The sequence below is a fragment of the Branchiostoma lanceolatum genome, chromosome 6, assembly GCF_035083965.1.
Source record: "Branchiostoma lanceolatum isolate klBraLanc5 chromosome 6, klBraLanc5.hap2, whole genome shotgun sequence".
Lineage (NCBI taxonomy): Eukaryota > Metazoa > Chordata > Leptocardii > Amphioxiformes > Branchiostomatidae > Branchiostoma > Branchiostoma lanceolatum.
In genome coordinates this window covers 3,360,945-3,374,947 of record NC_089727.1, presented here as the reverse complement: position 1 = coordinate 3,374,947, position 14,003 = coordinate 3,360,945, and the positions used below count along the sequence as shown (strand labels likewise).

The 14,003-nt window shown below is 41.0% G+C and overlaps 1 protein-coding gene and 1 non-coding gene across 2 annotated transcripts in view; both read right to left on the bottom strand.

Moving 5' to 3' along the window:
- The window catches only part of LOC136436179 (ATP-dependent (S)-NAD(P)H-hydrate dehydratase-like), an 89,867-nt gene that overhangs the window by 16,313 nt on the left and 59,551 nt on the right, over positions 1-14,003 (bottom strand). The gene's annotated exons all lie outside the window — the stretch shown is intronic.
- Positions 10,847-10,918, bottom strand: Trnah-gug (transfer RNA histidin (anticodon GUG)). The gene has a single exon. It is a non-coding gene; the product is annotated as a tRNA-His (tRNA).

Below are 14,003 nucleotides of genomic sequence, written 5' to 3'. Positions count from 1 at the left end.
TGGCATCCTGAATGGAGGCATGGAACAGAATAACGACGTTCAGGCGGACGGTGGCAGTCATTAGGAATGCAGTTACGGTAATCACCCCTTACACAAAGCTGCTCACAACGATTTCCAATGGCTTGGAGCAAACCCTCCACAATGGCTAACTATTAGAGTGATTCATCTTACAGATACAAAAATCGCCATGGACAAATGAACCTTGTGGACAGTATGATTGTGAAACGTTATTACAGTCGGTGATGAAAACATACATCTGGCATTATATGAATCAGTTAGGCCACACCAATTTAATTTCTTGGTAAACGGATTTTTTTTAAATTTTAGCAACAACAAAAAATCATGAAAACACAAGGCTGGGGTGAAAACTTGCACCTGACCCTGTTCACACCCTGAAACTGTGTGCACCAAAGTATAGACTTTCCTCTGAGATTTTTCATGTTGATTTTGGAATTCAGCATTTTTTCAAAAAACCTGTTAACCAAGAAATTAAATTGGTGTGGCGGCTGTGGCCTTAGTGCAACATAATGATGGAGGATGGAGGAGAAGGGCCATGAACGCCTGTGAACTTGTCATGAACGATCAGATGATGATGATGAGTGCAACATATACGTTGAAGGTTAGACGGCCAGGTAGTAAAATATACAAGTTAACAGTTCCTCAAGCAACTGGATAGATTTTAGGCAGTGACATTCACCTGACACATCTGATCTGATATGAAATCTATCCAGTTGCTTTTAATCAAGCGTTAACTTGTTTATATATAATAGGTCTCTGTCCCTTACCCATTATCTGTAAAAGTATTAGACTATTGACTAGATATATTGAACTATCTACAAAGAGATTACAGTATCGGATAAAATCGTTACAAAACATTACAGTCATTTGGAGGAGTCATGGTCTCTGTCGTCATAAAATTTCATTAGAGGCAGCCAATATAGGCACATATAGGATCAACTATAGTACTACTGTAACAGTTATGTACTGACTGCATGTAACTTTCACATTGATCAGACTGTATGGCGACACCAATATAACATGTCGGTTCCTGGATTTTCATCTTCCTCCACTTCCACAAAAGAACCCAAACCCACCATGTCTAGATATAGCCAACACTAATATTTGAGAATAATCTATTGTTGCAATAATGTCAATCAATGCCCTGTGCATGTATATGTCTCCTATGTTTCTACCATTATGGAGAACTTTCAAATAAACAAACAAACATGAACTTGCAATTAGCCTTCAGGCATTAACCTGCAGATAAACTTTCTTTTAAAAAATAATGTCGGACTAGAAGATCAACATGAAAACAGAGTCTAACTCTAAGGGAAAAGTTTGTACGTTGGCACACTGTACCCTGGTACACACGACTTCAGGGGAGTCGTCATCATCATTATCATGTTTCATACTCTCAACGAGTTGGAGCGAACAAAAAGTTAACCTTCATGTATTCTCTATTGCACATCATTTCAGTCAAGTCTTTTCCACTTACTGTAAATGCCACCGTGAACACTTCATTTTCAACCTTGCGCAAAACAAAAACCATGCAAAGTTTCCAAGTCGATAAGGTTCTTCAATGGCCTCTTCTCACACATTCAAAGCCAAGTTTGTCTCTCAGCCCTTTGTTCTATTATGTTCTCTAGCTAAATTCTTCCTTTAAAATGTCAAGGAAGTGAGAAAATAAATTGGCGTGGCCTTACAGCCATCATCCAACGGCGTCGGTGGATGGAACACAGTTTCCCTGCCTTATTACCCCAGTCCCTGCGGAGCCTAGCTGCAGCCGGCGGCGGTCTTATTACCTGCGAGTATTTGGATGGATGAATTCTGAGCAGACTCGGGGGACGCCGCTTATTAACAGATATTAGAAGAGATGAATTTGGAGTGAAACGCAGGCATTATTGCAGCCGCCAGCCTATCTCCTTCAAACAGAGCTTATTGGGAACGCCATGAGGATGAAACAGGTGGCGCTGTCACATCAGGTTTGGTGGGAAGCGCTAATTTGGATAATCCTCCATTTAGGTCAGTCAATGAGTAATTGATATATGATCAAACGGCTGCAATTTCAGGGGAGCTACTTAGTATGCCGTAAAGCCGAAGTTGGGAATCCATACGATAAACTGTTAGGGTACTGACCCAGTACATTTGGGCTTCATAATATTGTTACAGTTACTAGATATTACTTTGAAATAACGGTAGAAAACCTGGATCAAACTACTGGACATACATGTAATCAACAAAGCCATATCAATTTAAGAAATGCAATATCAATATATACATCCATGCTCTTTTTAAAAAGATTCAAACAGCCATTATTTCTTATGAAATGTGAGATCATGAGGGTGAAAATCTATACGATGGATTCTTAGGGCACTAGACTATCAAAGCACTACATTTGGACTACATTGTAGATATCTTGAAATAACTTTGGCAGAAAGCTCGGATCAAGGTAATAATTAGACATACAATTGTACTCAACATCTAAATTGATTATACAATAAAATTGCTTTGTTATCAAAAACAGCCACTTATGGTTTTGCGCTGTTCTAAAGAGCGTGCATAGTCCAGTGGTGAGTGCACCTGCCTGTCAACCTAGAGGTTATGAGTTTGAATCTTGGCTGTCGTTGCTCACCTGGCTGGAAAGGGTTACAGTCCTTAGGATGTTAAGCCACGGTCTACTGTTTTTTGTACAATGTACTTGTTGAGAAAGAGCTAGACAAGGGGAGTTTCCCCGAATCAATGGACCAGTAAATACTGTACATAGGACCTGTCTTATCTGTCACAACCAGTGTAGCTCAACTGTTTATTGAGGTATCTCTGACAGTAGAGAGACTATTTGTCAAGGGAGTCATAAAAGACCGTCCTTTAATACCCCATTGCCAATATTCCCTGTCAAGGGAATCATGAAATTCTGGGATTTCTGAGAATACCACAGAAATAGATTTTGAGAAATCTGAATCCCAATTTGCAAGACAAATAAGCCCCTTCTGATAAACGAGCCCCGAGGCACGCTGTCTTTGTCGCTACGGCCGATCGAACTGACAAAGCACGAATTTCATAGACGAAAAACAAATCTTTTTTTAATAAGCTTTGTGTGTTTTGTTGTCTTTTTGGTCATACTTGTACGTTTTGAATGATATTCCCATTATAAAGTCAAGAGTAACACACATCCAGGTCCAGTGAGAAGGGGGCTTAAGCTGGAGAGGACGGCATATGTCATTTTATGTGGGTAAGCATGTCAACCGATGATGATGATGATTTGTTAAAAGAAACATTAGTCTGCAGTATCTCATGGAAAGCTCTACTGTCACAATCAGGGTGACCTTGAAACTGTATAAACAGACTAGGCGGCCCAAACTTGCGTCAATTCTTCCCAAGCATAAGAGCTATCTATCACCCAAAAATCGTGACTATGGCATGTCTAGAACACGAGATATCAAAATGATAATTTCTGCTGTAGTGCCAAGAAAAGACACAGTCCAATCATTTCTTTGATAAAACATGACCTAACAATAGTTTATCAAGTGTCATGACAATCCATCCATAGATTGTATGAGTTATGCTGATAAACCACATAAATACACGCAATAAAGTCAATACATACATACATACAGACATACATGCATCCATCCCTCCAAATGCTACCAAAAACATGACCCTCTGGGCAAAGTTAATGAATAAAAAACAGTACAGCCTGTGTTACACAATTCAAATCACTCACTTGTGGTATGAAGAACTACTCCAACTACATGGAACAACAAAGCTTTAGGCAAATCACTTGAAGAAACATCAACATTCTTCAACCATGCAGGAACAACCCAGTTGATGACACTGCATTTTGTTGATCCACAGTTTGCTGGAGACCTCCTGACATGTTTGTGACTCAAATTATTGTTGATTTTCTTTAATTCATATCTGTCTAAGTGAGATTGGGCAAAAGTAAGAACTTCTCTCCTCACCCTTGTACAACATATGAAACTCAAGACAAAAAGGTAAGTAACAATTGAGGTGAAGACACAGAGGTGGAAATTAGCCATATCTTCCAATACATAAAATGAAGCTTATGACAGGAAGGTTGAATTATACATTATACAGGGGGATGTTGGGTTTGAGATCTGTTTGGACGTATCTTTTCAGCGTGGCAGAATTATGTACCCTTAGGCTAGTGGAATTATGTTTAGATGTAAGAAGTTCACTGGACTGCAAACTTTAGATTCCAAGTCCTCTCCAACACAAATCAGGTTTGATGTATCTGCACACGGAATGTTATCAGCTGGACAAGATCTTGCCCAATAACTCAAGCACGACACCTCCAATGCCCCAAATCTTCGCCGGTAATCCAACAGCCGATAACATTGATTCTTCTGCAGCAGTCTTCTGCCCAGATTTACACAACTTCCTCACAGGAACCAATGCCTGACAGAAGACTTGATAAGTCTGCATATTGATTCTGGAGCAGCTACATTCGTATTGATGGGAAATGATGGGACAAAGATGGCAGAACTAAGTGCAAATTTTCGGTGATGGCCAAAAACATTCTCCCAAACAAAATTCCTACTGACTTCAATACAAAAGTTAGAGAGAGAGAGAGAGAGAGCGAGAGCGAGAGAGAGAGAGAGAGAGAAAGAGAGAGAGAGAGAGAGAGAGGGGGGGGGACAGAGAGAGAGAGAGAGAGAGACTACTTCAGAAAACTCAATGAAATAAAAATCAATGAACTACGTATACCACCTTTCAAGCAAGCCCTCTCTGTTTTCATTTCTACAGATACATGCTGCATATAAGTCACACATGTGTTATGAATCCCGTATTGCAGACACAGAAATAGAATATTTTAAGCCTCCTCAGACAATTCCAGGAAAGTAGTTTGGTAAACTGTCATCTTCAAAGCAAGCCCTCTCTGTGTTCATTTAGACAACTACATGCTCAGTATTATGTATCACATATTGCAGATACAGAAATAGAATATCTTGAGCCTTGTCAGATGATTCCAGGAAACTGCTTTCAAACAATTCCAGGAGAGATAAAATCTTTCAAATCCTACTTGGGAACTTTCCAAAATTGTAGGAATATGAAATATGAATGTACAGTTTGGTGCAACAAGTGGTCTGGAGCACTGATACAATTCCAGGTATGTCCCTGTGGCTCAACTGGTAGCAGTCTCACAGTTGAGTTTCTGGTGCTAATTAGTACTGGGAGACCCCGGTTCAAATCCCGGGTCAGGACATCTTGGTTGGGACTGCACCAGTCTTTTGGGATGGACGTAAAATGGGGTTCCTGTGTTCGAGGAGGTGCCTCGAGCACATTAAAGGGGAAGGGCTAGCAACCCCTCCCTGTGCCACTAAGCACTATATACAAGCTGAACAACAGCAAAACATTGCAATCCAACAGTACTGTAAGACCAATCATGTCTACCGAAAAGTCCAACGTTATGTAACTGCCAACGATTTAATGCACTGCCATCTTTAATGCCAGTCTTCTCTTCACTGAGACAGGTGGGGGCGTGGGGACGTCGTAAGTCATCTGAGTCACAGCTGCATGTCAACGAAGATGACATTTTTCTTCATTACGAGCGCATCTATGTCTCCATACTTCATTTCTGTGTCATCTTCAATATCCATCTGGAACTGATAACGTGATCACTCCTGAGTCAGTTTAATCAATAAGACAACAAGGATGTTATCTATCCAGCTTCTGACATTTTAATATTTTCCCCATCACTCAAGATGTCATACATTGTGTATTTCAAAAATTGAAACAATAGTAGTAGGTTTTAGTTTAAATTTAGGCAAAGGAAATTCACTAATTTTTGGTTCCAAAACGAATTTTATTTCAAAAAGAAAAATTAAACTAAATTTTCTTTCCAAGAGAAAAATGATTCAGTTACATTGTCAATCTATTTTTTACTCTGGGAAGGAGGATGACCTCCTGATGGAGTATTAGGAATGAAGGTGTTTGCACCTTTGAACTCTTTTGAGCTAGAACTCACAATCACTTCTGATGAGTCATTTCAATCAATGAGACAACAAGGATGTTATCTATCCAGCTTCTGACTGTTGAATATTTTTCCCATCACTCAAGACATCATATCAATACCAGTAGGTTTCACATATAAGTGTACCCTGTGAGCTTGACAGAGTGAGTGAGTTTATGAAAACCTAACCAAAGGAAACTTGTTTCAAAGAGAAAAAGGAAACTGATTTTTCTTTCAAAGAGAAAATGATTGAGTTACACTGTCATCTCATTTAAAAAAAAATCTATTTAAACATCATTTTCATTTCAGTTTCAGAGTTTCCAATCGGAAATGCATTTGTCAATAGATACTAAATACTAGAAAGACAGTGTATGTATTTGTATATCAGAGGATGACAAACCCACAGCTCCCTCTGACAAATTTACGTGCACAAATGTGTGAGTCTACAGAGTTTGACGTGAAGAAAACGTGACCTAAAGCTAACCGACATAGACCCTGCCAGCTGGGAACTGATCGCAGCAAACAGCAACAGATGGCGCCATGAAGTCAGTGTGGGTCTAGCAAAGGGTCAGTCAAAACGAAAGAAGCAACTAGAGCAAAGAAGACAAAGAAGAAAAGAGAGACAGCAGCCTCAGAACTTCTCTGACTTCATACATGTTGTATGTCCAAACTGTGGCCGAGACTGTCACGCCAGGATTGGACTTCAGAGCCACACGAGAATCTGCCGAATCCAGAGTGCTACCATCATCTGAAAAGATGGAAGAATGCCTACCACTACAGAGTTTGAAGTATGATACACAGTTGCAGTTCAGTTCAAGATAACTTGATATACCCGTTGGGAAGCAAAACCTCTAACGTATGTTGACATTTGCTCAATCTGCAAGATGATTCACTAAGACATCCTGGGAAGTTTTCAAAGACATCAGTCCCTCGCAAATCATGTCACGACCTCTCTGTAAACGCACTAGATTCTGCTTGGAAGCATTCCAACACTGTAGGACTATGAAATATGTTCAGACGGGTGCAATAACTTGTCTGGAGCATTGAAACCATCCCGGCATATCCATGACCTTGCCCACCAAGACTGCGGTAAAATAAATCATGTCTATCTAAATGTCCAACATTACGAAAGGCACGGTACATACATGGGGGTTTAATAAGTTTTCTGCTTCATCAAGACATAATGGGCACAACTCAAATTTGGTGGGTATGAAAATAAAGTATGAAGTCTTTTATGAATATCCAAGAAAATTCAAATCATTTTGGTCATTTGTTTGTAAGCTTTTGAAAATCTGTAGGTAGATCTACATGAGAAAAACATGAATAAGGAAGATGCTAGAACTGTGTGGGTCGATTCTTGTGTTCCTCATGCCATGAAACTACAGCTCAATTGTACATGGTGTTTCCTTCTCTCTCATCTAACGTTACTGATTTTCAAAAGGGCGTCGTCAGCAAATTGTAATGATCACAAGTAGTTGAGTTTTGGTAGACATTCATTAAAGGCTTCATACTTCATAACTGTGTCCCGACATTTGAGTTGTGCCCCTTGTTTCTGGTCCTAGAGCTTACTGAACTATACCTATAAAGAGACCAACAGCTGGGTATCTCTATCTTATTATGTTTAGCCATAAGTATGGCTAAACATATTGTTTTCTCTCATGTTTCTTCTTCTTCTTCTCCTGTCAAATCTTCAAATCGATTCATCTCTGTCATTTTTTGACCAAATGACCTGAAATTTGGTACAGAGGTAATGTAGGCAAAAACCAATGTGCGTTCTTTTCTTTGTTTTGATATTGACCTTGAAAGTGATTTTATTGAGGTTTTTAGGCTATTTGTAGCATATCTTGGCCTCCTGCGCCCTGGTATTTCAACCGAATGACCTGAAATTTGCTGTATATGTGGCTTGAACAAATATTTAAAGGACTACATTCCCATTTTTGGCATACATATATTCAAAACGATTTATTTTGGGCTTTCTTGACAATATTTGCCACTTCTGTCACTTTCAATACTACATATGACCTAAAGGTCGGTCATTGACCCCGAGTGCCTTGCACCTGGCCAAGCTGGAAGTTTGCTTACGAAGAGGAAAGACCGGACATAAACATTTAACGTGATTATCGGGAAAACACCATGTTCCCTTAAACTCAGTGGTTAAATTGCAGTTTAGGAAATTTTATAACAGAAAACAAGTTAAATCAATGATTTTGTGAATGTTTATTCTAGCATTAGTTATTCCAGATACTTTCAAACTCAAAATTCTTCAACACAACACGGGAGATCGTTTCTCCTCAGACTGGCACGACACTCCTGTCAAAATTGATTGATGATCTCTCTCTGCCGCCGACTTCATACATGATCAAAGGCGGGTGGTAGGCGGTGCGCGGGGAAACTTAAACATATAATGTAGCGAAGTGTTGCACAAGGAATTCTCACGCTGATGGGTACATGAAATAATGCTTACAAAATAGACCTCTATGAATCGGGCTACATTCAGCAATGGTAGACGGATTCGGGGCATGCCGCGCAAAACACATGGTCTCACTGGGGACAGGCGTTTTGGTCTACGCGATCGAAAGCACGCCGCTGTCTGTCTCGGACCAACACGCGTCTCCCGTGATGTGTAGCGTCCACCACCAGGCCTTCCTACATGTCCTACGTACGGGCGTATGGATCGTAGAATTCGGCAAAAAAAGGAATGATTAGGCCAGTAGAGTCAGTTCCCGGTAAGGTCAATGATTCGCCCCTTTGCGCTAGCTTGTAACGTTAAATGAATGTACCCTCTGGTGGCCAAACTTCACTGACAAACTTTCCCCCTATTATCATCATGAGCTTGCGTTAGTCTGGTACTAGTGACTATTATGTGCCGGGAATGTTTATCTATCGCACGCCTTGGAAGGAAGTTCAACCATGATAAATGGTCGGCCGTTGCGAAAATTTGGAATCCCATGCTGTTGATATTCGTGATTGAATCTGTAAGAAAATATATTTTCATGTCGTTCATGTTTTTGGGACGGACGCCGGGACGGGGTGAGTTTTTTCTATCATTTTCGTCCCGTTAGTAATCGTGTTGCACAAGAGGCAAAACACTAAAAACGTGGGTCTTGTGGAGTGTTTTGGAGCGGGAAAATGCCGGATATTAGCGGTGCCGAACAGTGTACATCGTCGCGCGCGGGTGACGCTCCGTCAAAACAAATCCGCTGGTGGTCTAGCGCGGCCACCGAAAATAGGCAGAAACACACAGGAGGACTTAGCACCTTCGTTTATGAGGGCAATTGTGAAAATCTTTTGTTACAAATTGTTCGAACATTGAAACATTTGGATAGATGGTTTGAAACTGTTCTAAATGAAGAGATTTTTGTGTAGTTACGTTCGAAATGTTTCCAACGTATGTGAAATAAGTTCAAACATGTTATAAGTTTCAATTCTAATTGTTTGAACACTTTAGAACTATTGTGACTTAGACATTCTTTTAATCAAAATAGTTCAAACATATTACAAATATTATATTAAAACCCTCTCGGTGACTTTGAATTGACTCAAATATGTTGTTTTTGGTCATTTCCTTCGTCTCCTGTCAAATCTTCATATGTATACTATGGAAAACTTCATTCTTCCCTGGGGTTGATCTTTTTTAATTCAATTTTGAACTGGGTTGATTATGCGCAAGAGTGTAATTTTCAGCGGATATTTTTCGACTGGTTTACATGGAAATGGCACGGAATATCCCATTCTTGCAAGGGGAGGATTCTTTAATTATTTCTTTCAATTTTGAGCTGGAATGATTATGAAAAAGTCCATTTTTTAGCAGAAGTGTATTTGTTAATCAATAAGTGGATATGGTTGTGGACTGGTCCATATTGTGTTGAGGTGCTACTGGAAGACTCAATTTTGGACTGGGTGATTCATTTTTTCAGTGAAAGTATTTTAGAATGGTCCATTGTTATTTTGGGAGAGTCCATTCTTTGCATGGCGAGGAGTATGGCTAAACATGCTGTATTTGCTCGCAAATGTTGCCTTTCTAATGTTTCTTCTTCTTCTTCTCCTGTCAAATCTTCAAATCGATTCATCTCTGTCATTTTTTGACCAAATGACCTGAAATTTGGTACAGAGGTAATGTACTAGGCAAAAACCAATGTGCGCTTTTTTCCTTTTTTTGATATTGACCTTGAAAGTGATTTTATTGAGGTTTTTAGGCTATTTTTAGCATATCTTGGCCTCCTGCGCCCTGGTATTTCAACCGAATGACCTGAAATTTGCTGTATATGTGGCTTGAACAAATATTTAAAGGACTACATTCCCATTTTTGGCATACATATATTCAAAACGATTTATTTTGGGCTTTCTTGACAATATTTGCCACTTCTGTCACTTTCAATACTACATATGACCTAAAGGTCATTGACCCCAAGTGCCTTGCACCTGGCCTTGCATGCATGTGAGCATTGCGACCACCTGATTGGTCAATTGGGTTAATCTAATTATCTTGCATTCCTGGCGCAGGTGTGCTAGTATTCATGCCAAATATGGTCAATTCCACGTCACCGAGAGGGTGTTTGTTGCCTTTTGTTGTAACATTTTCGAAACCTTTGCAACAGCCTAACTGATATGAGTAAATGTTTAGAACAGTTTCGAACCTTTGTTTGACTTTCGAAATATTTTCTACTGCGTTCCAGCATGTTAGAAACATTTAAATCAGCGGGTACAATATTGCTATAAGTTTTATTCCATATACAGGTATTACAAAATCCCATAATTCTTCTTTTTCTATAGAATTGCAACCTTTTCTCAACTATGGTGTAAATTAGGGCAAAATCATTGATAGGCAATAAAAAGCGAGACCACACTGCCGTGACAATAACTCCTCACCGCTATTGCCGTGACCAGGATTCGAACCTGGGTTATTGCGGCCACAACGCAATGTCCTAACCACTAGACGATCACGGCGAGCTACATGCGATCACATACCATGCGACGCGATGTGAAGTCTCTTATTACCATATCTCCAAGCAGATGTTGGGCGGAAGATCGTAACGTTTTTCTGAAACCCACATTTGCTAGACATATACTAGCACGTAGCATACTAGTACGTGGATACTGCTTGCACGTGCCTTGATAGTTAATATCAATTACGTACATTTATGACAACACCACAGTGATTGTAAACTTATATTTTTAGGTCTGTTTCATAAAACTCGGCCATGCAAGAGATTTTAAAGCAGCAACATTCACTGCGGTTTCATTGCTAAGACGACGACCGATGTCGACAAAAACAAAGAATGTGTGGAGTTTGACTCACCTTGCAGAAGTTGGTTTCCAAGCGACAAGACGAGGGCTTCGTTGAAGCAGAATTAGACAAGAACAAACAAAATAGTTACAACACAACAATTATGCAGGCACTCCAAATGACGGTCTGTGATCAAATTAACCGCATACCAAATCAAACCATACACATGCAAAACAAACAAGTACAAATACAAAATAAAACATGTGCCGATAACATTTATGTATGAGTCAAATCACACAAAACAGTTTGTCTTGAATAGCAAACTATTGCAGACTATTTGTTGGAGTTAGAATGCCAATACACAGAATGTTCAACCTTTGTTTTAATTCATATAGGCCCTTCCTTTTAGCGAGATTCCGAAGGTACCATACTGCATTGCGCACGTCTACTTCCGTCACGGCCGTGTCGCAACTTTTTACCCTTTACATATTTCTACTTCAAGTCAACTTGCCTGCGCCAGAAGTACGATGTAAGTTACTGTTTGATTCTACAAACTCCTTTAACTCTTTAATTGCACACACAAAGTTGGTGTGATTAGCGTGTGTCTCCATAATAAGCCTTGCAAATCTGGAAATTGATGTTCTATATATATTCATGTTCTAGTCATAATTTGGCGCGGGGTGGGGGGCTTTGGTATGGCATAGAAATTACTTTTCATGACGTGCCGGCGGTTAGGAATTCAAGATCAGATGTGCTTATAATGACCAAGAGAAAGTTTCATGGTGGTCCTTGGTTTCAGTGTGGTAGACATTGTAAGTTTCGAACCTTACCAATTTGTTGGACCAGCGCCTGGGTCACGTGACATGAGTGGCAATTTCAAAATGGCGGCCTCGGACCTTCCACTTCTTTCTGCGATATTTTGGCTTCAAAACAGAATCTCACCCCTTCCTGGTAACTATAAACACAAAAAAACTCACCCTGCACTAATGATAGCTTCTTAGGCGACATGTCGGTAAAATAAATTATTAAGCTCCTGCACCTTTCAGAGTGCGCATATGCAGCGTCTCTATTTGCATAACAATGTTCACCTTTTACACTGGACATGCGTACTCGGAATGGTGAACGAGCTTATTTACATCAACTAGCAGGGCGAGACTGAGAATCGCTGTTAGCCAGGCGCTGGTCCAACAAATTAGTAACTTAAAGGATTGATGGTGAATTCAGTTAGAATTTCTAAGATTGTGAACATGTTTCATTTTATGTTTGATCGCCAGATATTCCCGCCAATGGATGCCATGGACAGACCTCCGAAGATCCCAGGTGTAGAGGAGGACTGTTATGCCGCCCGGTTCTTTCGGCACCTACAGGAGTTCCGGTCCGAGGGTCACCTGGCGGACGTGACCCTGTGTGCTGAAGGGAAGGAGATCCCCTGTCACCGCCTGGTTCTGTCCGCCTGCACCGACTACTTCCACGCCATGTTCCGTGGAGGCCACTCCGAAAGTACGAAGGACAAGATCGAGCTGTTAGGGGTGGATGGGGAGGCTCTAGAAAAGCTGGTGAGTTACGCCTACACATCAAACATACACATCACCATGGATATCGTCCAGCCACTGTTTGAAGCAGCCAACATGCTACAGGTCAAGCCTGTCGAAGACGCTTGTGCAAAGTTTCTGGAAGACAACTTGAGTTCCAAAACATGTTTGAGAACTTGGGCATTGGCAGACAAACTTTTGTACACAAGGTTGTCTGTGCTGGCAAGAAGTTATGCTCTTAAGACGTTCGAAGACGTATGCGGCACTGAGGACTTCCTTCAGCTACCTGTAGACTTCTTGAAGATGTACATCTCAGATGAGGGCCTTCACGCCAGGAAAGAGGAACGTGTATTGGAAGCGATCATGCTTTGGGCAAGAGGTGATCTTAAGGAACGACAAAGACATCTTAAGAAGCTGATAGAGTGTGTTCGTTTCTCGCGTTTGGAGAAAGGGGTCCTGAAGAACATGTTGGAGACAGGCAAGATTGTGCCAGGAGTTCTTGGCATCAAGGAACTGATCAAAGACAAATCTGCAAACGCAAGACCTCGCCTGATTGATCGAGAAGAGATTCTAGTTTTTGGTGGCGTCACAGGGAAGCAGTATGAGACAGAAGCAAATGATTCCATGTTCAAACTCAACCTCCGCTGCGACATGATTGACTGTAAGCCGATGACGCGGTCCCTTCAACGCACTGAGGGGGTAGCCGTCTGTGTCGTTAACAACGACGTAATTGTGACAGGACTATCTCAAGCATGGCGGTACAACTCGACACGAAATTCTTGGACGAAGCTGGCGTCTCTAAGGAAGGGAAGGACGTGTCACGGAATGGCGGCTGTGAACGGGCAGGTGTACGCGGTTGGTGGTAAGGACAAGTTCAGCGATGCCATAGAAGATGTCGAAGCTTACACGGAGGAGAGAAAAACCTGGAAAAGGGTCAAACCAATGAAACGTGCAGTGCATTACTTTGGCATAGCGGCCTGCAGTGACAAAGTGTATGCATTTGGTGGTAAGATTGCCTCGAGTTATTGTAAACCGACCAGTATTACTCAGTGCTTCGACCCTATCCAAGACGAGTGGACTTTTGTAATGCAATTGCCAGAGCCAGCAGCATACATCAAGGCGTGCGCTGTCAAGTCCAAGATCTACTTAGTTGGAGGAAGCTTGAGCTGTGTCCTCTGCTACGATCCTCAGCATGACTTCTACGAGACGATGGCTGCTAAACTAGCTCCATGGAACCACTGCAGTGCCTCTGTGTGCGGGTCAGAGATCTACA